The 7,325-nt window shown below is 48.9% G+C and overlaps 1 pseudogene; it reads right to left on the bottom strand.

Moving 5' to 3' along the window:
- Positions 1 to 5,609, bottom strand: part of LOC116968046 — a 12,388-nt pseudogene extending 6,779 nt beyond the window's left edge.
- Positions 5,610 to 7,325: the final 1,716 nt, after the last annotated feature.

The raw sequence follows: 7,325 nt of genomic DNA, 5'->3' as shown, positions 1-7,325 counted from the left end.
GGAGACGTCCTTGTAAAGATCATAGAGTGGAGCTTGAGTCGGCACGTTCGCGCGGCCTTTCATCGCACTGCCCATCGCGGCTTAAAATCGGCCGCGGGAACTTCCATCAGCCCATCGAGGCGCCGGGCGATGAAAGGCCCCGCGAACTGGCAGATTCAAGCCCCACGTTTCGGGGTGGGCGAAGCTGCTGTTTCTCGAGAGGGTGTGAGTGGGTGTGCGCGCGGCCGCTAAAAAAAGTCCCCCCTCCCATGTTATGATAGCAATTTACGCCCCTCCCCCATTCTCTACAGCTCCCCCTCACTCTCCCTTACATTTTTCGCCCTCCATTTCCTCCCTCTCCCCCCTCTCTCTCTCCCCCTCCAATCCCGGAGTCTCACCCGTGTCCATGGTGTTACCCCAGCCGGAGATGAGACAAATGTCGCCGGTCTGGGCGCAATGGACGGGCAGGGGAATGGCGGTTCATGGCGGCGGGCTGGGACAATTTGATCAACATGATGTCGTTGTCCTGGCTGTAGTAATCGTAATCGTATTTGGGATGTCTGATCACCATCTCCGAGTTGATGAACTGTTCCGACCCCTCCGTAGCCGTGATACCATGTTCACTCAGACGAATATGTATGTCCCTACCAACAGACGGTAAAATCAGACCGCGCCTTAAAACCAACCGCGACCGGAGGGGAGGGGGTTACAGAGACGGGGAGAGGGGGGGTGTAGACACCTGTACTTACGAGCTGTCACAATGAGCTGCGGCCACTACCCAGCGCGGGTTGATCAGGGAACCGCCGCACAAATGGTGGCCGACGTTAATCGACACGATCCAGGGAACGGCGTGTTTACGGCACTCGTAACCGCCCACGATATTGACATCGACTGTGGGCGCCGCGACTGTCGGTGTGGGGGAGGGGAGAGAGAGATAGAACACGGTCACTGCCAGCGGGGCGGAGAGAGAGACAAGGTAAATGAGTGAGAGGAGAGGTAGAGAGAGAAGGGGAAAGAAGGAGGGGGAGCCGAGGGGAGAGGAGGGAGAGAGAGATGAGGGGGAGTGAGCGGACGGGTTGATACAGGAGGTGGAAAGACAGGAAGGGGGGAGGGAGAGAAAGAAGGGGGAGAGGGAGAAAGAGGGGCAGAGAGATGAGGAGAGGGAGATGGGGAGAGAGAAGTGGCGAGAGTGCGAAGGGGAGAGAGAGAGAGGGAGATAGTGGGGTAATATGAAGGGGAGAGAAAGAAGGGGGAGAGAAGTGAAGGGAAAGAATGCGAGGGAGAGGAGGGGGGAAGAGAAGGGGGAGAGTAGAAGCAGAAGGGTCTTCATGTTGTGTGGGGTCGGGGCGCGGATGCCTTTGGCGAGCGACCGCACCTGTGCTCTTCCACGCCCGTGTATGGCGCTGGGCGAGGTCGGGGAGGGACAGAGGAGGGAGGGAGGGAGGGAGGGAGGGAGGGAGGGAGGGAGGGAGGGAGGGAGGGAGGGAGGGAGGGAGGGAGGGAGGGAGGGAGGGAGGGAGGGAGGGAGGGAGGGAGGGAGGGAGGGAGGGAGGGAGGGAGAGGTGCGGAGGAGCGGTGTAGTTTTTGTCTATTCTTTGTTTCTCTTCGATCTTTCCCGAGTTTTTTTTTTGGAGGGGTTGGAGGGGGCCGGGAGGGAAGGACTTTACAGAGAAAACGCTTGCCGTGAGATTGAAACTCAAACCATACAAGTATAAGTAATTGAACTAAATGTAGAAACCTAAAACTCAACCCGTGAGCTTCTAAAACTATCAGAACACCTTCGCTCAGTCCAGCTGAGACGCCCCTATGAACCGGTTTGAAACATTGGTCACCTCGGCCGCAGCCAACCTTTGGACCTGTTTCCCAGATCATCCTCACTTTTTTGCATATATTTTACTATTAATTTGCTGTGGTCTCTCCACCATGACAGTCTATATCTTCTCGTTTCATATTTCCCACGACTCTCAGTCTGAAAGAAGCGATTCCGACCCCGAATCACCACCCAACTTCCTTTTCTCCAGACATGCTGCCTGACCCGCTGAATTACTCCAGCACTTTGTACCTGCCCACTTTATCCGCAGTGACGATGCCTGACCCGCTGAGTTACTCCAGCACTTTGTACCTGTCCACGTTCTCCACAGAGATGCTGCCTGACCTGCTGAGTTACTCCAGCACTTTGTTCAAATTGGCTCCATGGAAGGAAGCAGTGGGTGATGGTGGAAGGTTGCTTCTCAGAATGAAGGCCTGTGACTAGCGGCGTGCCCCAGGGTTCGGTTCTGGGCCCGTTACTGTTTGCCATCTACATCAATGATTTGGATGAGAACATACAGGGCAAAATTAGCAAGTTTGCTGATGATACAAATGTTAGCGGTTTTGCAGATAGTGAAGATGGTTGTGAACGATTGCAGCAGGATCTGGATCGAATGGTCAGGTGGGCAGAGGAATGGTTGATGGAATTTAATACAGAGAAGCGTGAGGTGATGCATTTTGTGACAAGGGCAGGACCTAACCTAAGGCCTTTTGCTTGTGTTGTGGAGCAGAGGGATCTAGGAGTACAGGTACATGGTTCCATGAAGGTCGAGTCGCAGGTAGATAAGGTGGTCAAAAAGGCTTTTGGCACTTTGGCCTACTTCAGTCAGGGTATTGACAATAGGCAATAGACAATAGGTGCATGAGTCGGCTATTTGGCCCTTCGAGCCAGCACCGCCTTTCAATGTGATCATGGCTGATCATCCACAATCAGTACCCCGTTCCTGCTTTCTCCCCATATCCCCTGTCTCCGCTATTTTTAAGAGCACTATCTAGCTCTCTCTTGAAAGCATCTAGAAAACCCGCCTCCCCCGCCCTCTGAGGCAGGGTGATCTTGGAGTACGACTTACTACACCGCCCTTGTAGAGCAGGGTGATCTTGCAGTACAAATTACTAATTTTGCTCTGTATGTTCTCATCCAAATCATTGATGTAGATGGGAACCAGTGTCGGACCCAGCACCGAACCCCGAGGCACACCGCTAGTCACAGGCCTCTGTTCCACCATCCACCTGCTTCCTTCTATGGAGTCAATTTGCTATCCATTCTGCTACCTCTCCATGGATCCCATGCGATCTAACCTTACAGAGCAGCCTACTATGCGGCACCTTGTCGAACGCGTTATTAAAGTCCATGTACACAACATCCACAGCTCTGCTTTCATCAACCTGTTTGCTCACCTCTTCAAAAAAATCAATCAGATTTGTGAGACACGACCTCCCATGTACAAAACCATGCTGACTGTCCCTAATTAGCCCTTGCCCATCCAAATGCCTGTAAATTCACCAAGGCAAATTCCATGTGTGTGATTACTTGGCCAATGAACTCATTCATTCATTCATTCATTCATTCATTCATTCATTCATTCATTCATTCATTCATTCATTCATTCATTCATTCATTCATTCATTCATTCATTCATTCATTCATTCATATCCTATCCCACTGAACACTCTCCAGCAACTCACCAACTACAGATGTTAAGCTTACCGGCCTATAGTTCCCCGCATTTTCCCTGCAGCCCTTCTTGAAAAGAGGCACAGCATTTGCCGCCCAGTCCTTACGTGCTTCTTCTGACTGTCCTGGTAGACCCATTGTTTCAGCGTGTTCATGCCCCACTTAATTAATTCCCACATACCTGGACCCCATCCTTTCCCCCTGGTCCAATCCAAGACACCTCACGCGCTCTTCGTCAATTATTTCCCGCGGGCAAATGGCTGCGATGTGGTATATTGCTGACTTTAGACGAGGAAGGCCGAGGATTGATTAACATGTCTTCATCGATGGTTCGATGGTGGAGAGAGTCAACAACATTATGTTCCTGGCCGTGTATATTTCTGAAGATCTGTCGTGGACCCAGCAAATTCACGGAATCATAATGGAAGTCCATCGACATGACTTTGTTAGACCAGAAAGGACATCGGTGTGGTGAGGAATGTTCTCTCGATCTTCTACAGCCTGCGACCTAAACTGTAATTTGGCAACTTAAAAAGTTGCCAAGGTTGCCTGGCTGACAACAGAGAAAAAGAATTAAGTGAGAGCCCTGCAAGGTGTATAATATTTTTGACACTGTCATAGGCCTTTCTTACATATGCTGTCACAACGCACTGTAGTCTCCAAGCAACCCTTCAGTCATTTTCCTTGCCCTCCATTTCAGAATAATAGTGTTTTAAGCCAATAACTCGACACTGGTTGAGGCCAGTTCAATGGCTATATTTAAGAGGGAGTTAGATGTTAGTGTTAGATGTGGCCCTTGTGGCTAAAGGGATCAGGGGGTATGGAGAGAAGGCAGGTACGGGATACTGAGTTGGATGATCAGCCATGATCATATTGAATGGCGGTGCAGGCTCGAAGGGCCGAATGGCCTAATCCTGCACCTATTTTCTATGTATCTATGTATCTACTAGCAGTGGCAATAAATAAATAATTAAATAAAGCACAGCTTTCCAGCCTCTTATCTCATTGGCCACGCTCGGCTGCAAATCGGTGTCTATCTGGTGGACCATCTTCCTCTAGTCGTGCGGGTTGGGAATTGGGGGAGGGGTGGGGTGGGGGGGGGGTCACAAGATTAGGGCCTCTCTTCATCTAAATCCGGCCCTGTCTACAGGTCTAAGCTAGAGACCATATTGAATGGTTGCCACAGCTCCTGGGTTCGGCACTTCGAAAGCCCAGGAATGTATGAGATTAAAACACGTGGTGGCCATCGACCTGTCCTATCCATCATCTGAACTATCCACCATCTAATGAATCTACAAGAGGCAGTGTCATGAAATGGCAACCAGCAATTATCTAGAACCCTCACCAACTTCACCACGGTTTGTTTCTCTCCAAACTCCGAGAAAGAATATCGGAGTCTGCAAACTGTGCTCACCCCAGTTTCAGGAACAATTTATTTCCATAACAATCGGGTTCTTGACCACCACAAACACCGACTAAACTATGAACTACGGAAAGTGTTGTTTGTGCTTGAGACTTCCAGCTTTGGATTTGCCCTAATATTGATTATTTTAGCTTATTGACCTTTCTTTTGTTCTTTGTGTTATCTGTGTGCGCTGTCTTTATAGATGATTTATGCTGCTACAAGAAACAAATATTGTTGAGTTCTCTGTACATATGACAATTGAACACGCTTGGCTCATGAGATTCCCTACAGCCATGGACGTTGAGATGTCACCTGAAAGAAATGTATCAGGATACGAGGGACGGAGAACAGAGATCGACTTTTGTCTCCATGGTCGGAACATCATCTTCAACAGGAAATCGGTTTAGGGTAAGAGGAAAATATTTTAAAAGAGAACTGATGGATGTCTTTATTACTGAATGGTTGGCTGGGCCCCAAATCCATTATTTAAATATAATGAATGGTGCCCTGCCGTTCGTTTAATTTTCTAATGCATGTCCTCCATGTCAAGATGTCAGATTAAATGAATCAATATTCCCGAAATGCACTCGTCCATGGAAACAAGTAATCTGAACATTTCGATTTCAGGCGACTGCTCACGATTATTGGGATTGCGGAGAGACGGTGCGGATTCTATCAGCCCCGCAGATTGCTCCCCGGCACTAACTGTCCACTCGACAGAACATAAATAACGGATATCATCACCCATGATGACTGCTACACTTTCCGTGAGGCACTTTGTGCCCGGACACAAAAGAGTTAACAGTAGATGTTTGTTCAGTGAGTATAATTAACGTCAGTCCGCACAGAGCCCGGTTGTGTCACCGGAGGTTTCCCAGTTCCAATAAAAAGGATTCCTGTTGATGGGATATGAGAGTTTTAGTGAGAGCATCCCGTCCGTCACCGACACAGAGCAGCAGCTCCACAGAGGGAGAAAACCATTGGGAATCTGTGCACAATAAAGTGGGTAGTTAGATGGATGTTTAGGAACCGAGAATATCAGAGAGTGAAGTGAATGTCACCGAGTGCCATCGAGGAACAGTGAGTGCGGTGTTACACAAATGGATCGGTCTCTGAAAACGGTAGACACGGATGTTACCGCGATGGAGAAGAGTTTCTTCTATTTAGCCGACACTATTTTTGAGTCTAAGTACAGCTTAGGTGTTCGGATCTACAGTCTACTCATAACTATTCAGCCTGTATTTTATCCCATCCTCGCCCTTGTTGCTTCTCCAGGTAACTCCCCGTCCAAATCCCCGCGCATCAACAGGTGAGAAGCGGCAGTTACGGGATCCGGTATAAATGTCTGTAGCTCGAACAATTCATGACGTGTCCCTTTAAGAAATCTTCGATAGAGTAATGTGTTGATGCTGCCTGTTTGTGTGCATCAGAGGTTTCACGCTGTTTATCGCCGCGTTGCTTACAATTTGTGCCGGTTATTTTTACATTGCTACCATGCCCACAGCTCATGTTATTAACGCGGTAAACAATCGTTAACGGCATTCCAATTCTTGTAATTCACTCTCCTGCTGTGAACCACTGCTGCCGTGCGCTCGGTGATCTATGTCCAGCTGTTGAAACTGACCACGGCAAAGTGCAAAATTGTTTTTATTTGATGTTTACTGGTTTTACGGGTTTTTACAGGGTCAAGGCAATCTTGAGATATTGACACGCTTTACTTTGGCTCCTTCCTCCTCACAGGTGCAACTGGACCGGATCCTGCTGGAATCTGGCCTTGTTTCGCCCAATATCACTGTGTCTGCGTTATGCTCCGTGTCGGAACCATGACTGTCCCCAACAGACTGACACTGGCACATTGGGCAATGAATAGAGGGAGAACCCGGGCTAATTGATCCACACAAACGCAACGTCCCTGCGTCAAGAGCAGGACGAGTGTTTGTTCTCCAGCCCACACTGATCCAGATTCACAGTGAGCCAATGAGCTAAACTCACATGGTGAAGTGAGAAATGGTCAGAATCCGATCTGATTCTTTATCCGAACCGTCGTAACTGCTGCTAAGTAATCGACCCGATTCAGATATTTTACCATTAATAATTTATTTCCTTGAATAGTTACTAGCAGACAGCCTCGTTAGACAATCTTCTACAATCCAGAACAGGATTGTGCATTTGATTTGCCCCTCGATGAATCTGCCGAGTTTGCTTTGTCCGCTGTCATGTCTCTGTTTACTTCCCTCCTCACAGTGAACACGCTGACGATTGTGGTCCTGTCTCGGGGAAAGTGCGGTCTCTCCATAGGTGTCACTCGCTACCTGATCGCCATGGCAACGGCCGATCTACTGGTCATTATTATCGACCTGATACTGAGGCAGGTTCCAATTCCTTACTGGAAAGCATTTCTGTTCCTGTTTGAAGTCCCAGTGTGTAATATCCACGCCTTCTTGCTTTACGCCGTCA

This window comes from Amblyraja radiata, chromosome 43 (assembly GCF_010909765.2).
Source record: "Amblyraja radiata isolate CabotCenter1 chromosome 43, sAmbRad1.1.pri, whole genome shotgun sequence".
NCBI lineage: Eukaryota > Metazoa > Chordata > Chondrichthyes > Rajiformes > Rajidae > Amblyraja > Amblyraja radiata.
This window is presented reverse-complemented; position numbering and strand designations above follow the sequence as displayed.